Source organism: Cnephaeus nilssonii, assembly GCF_951640355.1.
Source record: "Cnephaeus nilssonii genome assembly, chromosome: 7".
Taxonomy (NCBI): domain Eukaryota; kingdom Metazoa; phylum Chordata; class Mammalia; order Chiroptera; family Vespertilionidae; genus Cnephaeus; species Cnephaeus nilssonii.
The window spans coordinates 68,926,603-68,928,716 of NC_137078.1; the positions used below are offsets into that span (position 1 = coordinate 68,926,603).

General features: G+C 52.3%; 1 pseudogene across 1 annotated transcript; it reads left to right on the forward strand.

Moving 5' to 3' along the window:
* The first annotated feature begins 240 nt into the window (after positions 1 to 240).
* LOC307103497 (small ribosomal subunit protein eS26-like) lies at positions 241 to 817 on the forward strand (annotated as a pseudogene). The gene is made up of 2 exons: positions 241 to 368; positions 587 to 817. The product of its transcript is annotated as a small ribosomal subunit protein eS26-like (transcript).
* The last annotated feature ends 1,297 nt before the right edge of the window (positions 818 to 2,114 follow it).

Here is a 2,114-nt window from a genome sequence, read left to right on the forward strand (position 1 = left end):
AGCTCCGGCAGTTAATGGCTGTGGCCTTGGGGAGGAAACTAACCCTCTCCCAACTTCAGCTTCTTGAGGTGTGAACTAACTGGGCCCCAGTTTGCCCCAGTCCCCATTTTACAGGTTCCACTGAGCACCTGCGCCGTTCTCTTTAGGTCCCTGGGACACATGTTTGCTGGAGGCCTGGGTTGGAAGATATTTCAGGGTCCCTGTTCAGAAGTGTTTCCCTCTCAGTTCCTCACTTCCGAGATGACCAAGAAAAGAAGGAACCATGGTCGTGCCAAAAAAGTTCACGGGCTTGTGCAGCATATTCACTGCACCAACCGCACCCAATGTGTGCTCAGGACAAGGCCATTAAGAAGGTTGTTCCCTGGCCGGTTTGGCTCAGTGGATAGAGTGTCGGCTTGTGGACTGAAGGGTCCCAGGTTCGATTCCGGTCAAGGGCACATGCCTGGGTTGTGGGCTCGATCCCCAGTAGGGAGCGTGCAGGAGGCAGCTGATCAATGATTCTCTCTCATCATTGATGTTTCTATCTCTCTCTATCCCTCTCCCTTCCTCTCTAAAATCAATAAAAATATTTTTTTTTTAAAAAAAGAAGGTTGTCATTCAAAACATAGTAGAGACCTTAGCCATGAGAGACATTTCCAAAGTGTTTTCAACACCTATGTGCTTCCCAAGCTATATGTGAACCCACTTCCTGTGCGAGCTGTGCCACTCACAGCGAGGAGTCAGGAATCGTTCCTGTGACGCCCAGGAGGGCCCAACACTCCCACCCCGATTTAGACCTGTGGGTGCTGCCCCACGACAGCCACCAAACCCCACGTAAAGAGCTAAGTCCTTAAGGACTGAGGAACGTCCTCTGGAAAAAATAAAATGGATATTATACTTTTTTAAAGTGCTTCCCTCCACTGAAGACAGGTGACTGAGCCCGCCTCCTGCCGCTCCTGGACACCCTTCCCAGAGAGCAGGGACAGTCTAGGTCGCCCTTTGGTCCAGTCCTTAATATGGGTTCCTGAAGCTAAATAAAGTTTTCTTTCATGGTCTTTTCCCCAGAAGGTCAGTGCATCAGCATGAAGACTGGAATCCTAGCAAGCCGTCCCAACCCAACACCAACACCCACCCAAGAGCACAGCTCATAGAACTGGGTGGTCACCAGGGCCGGGCCCTGGTCCGAGTATGGTATGTATAGGAAGCATCTTATTTAATCCTCAGTGTGGCCCTGTGAATAGGCATCTGCCTTTTTCAGATGAGGAAACTGAGGCACAGAGGAAGTAGCAGCTAACTCTGGAGGAATGAAGGAAGGCATTCTGGACGAGGTGCCTTGGGAGCTCCAGCTTGCCAAATAGAACAGAAGGGGGGGAGGGTCTTCTATGCAGAGAGGACAGGGTTCCACATGCCCCTCCCCCCTGACCCTCACTACCTTTGTAGCCTAGAGGTTGATAAGATTGTTGCTAAAGTTCAAATCCCAGGTTGTGAGCCAGGCCCTGGCAGAAGCAAAGGTTCCTATCTGTGTGCCCATTCACTTATTGAGCTAGTGCAAGTTGAAAACACAATCTCTCCCAGTGAAGGTGAGCCATCTATATAGTATATAAAAGCCTAAGCGACTGTTAAGACCAAACGACCAGAATGACTGGAAAGACCGGTCGATCAGTCACTATGACGCACACTGACCACCAAGGGGCAGATGCTCAACACAGGAGCTGACCCCTGGTGGTCAGTGCACTCCCACAGCCAACCTCCCATGGCCAACCTCCCACAGCCAACCTCCCCCGGTCCCTCCCCCCATCTGGCAGGCCCCATCTGGCAGCCAGCAGGCCCTGAATGGCCCGGCCCCGATCAGGACTAGGCAAGATGGCCCTGATAGGCCCTGATTGCCCGCCAGGCCTAGGGACCCCACCCATGCATGGATTTTGTGCACAGGCCTCTAGTAAATTATAAACGGTTTCCTTTGACAAGGAATAGACTGTCAAAGTGGTGCCTCGGGTTCTCAGGCCACAGTTCTGGCTGAGCCAGGAGCTGCTTTATCGGAGAGGGAGAAACAGCCTGTGGCCCAGGGAGAGGGAGGGCTGTGTAGGTGCAGGCAATAGCAAAGAGAGGCCTGCTTTCTGCCCATCCAGAGAAAG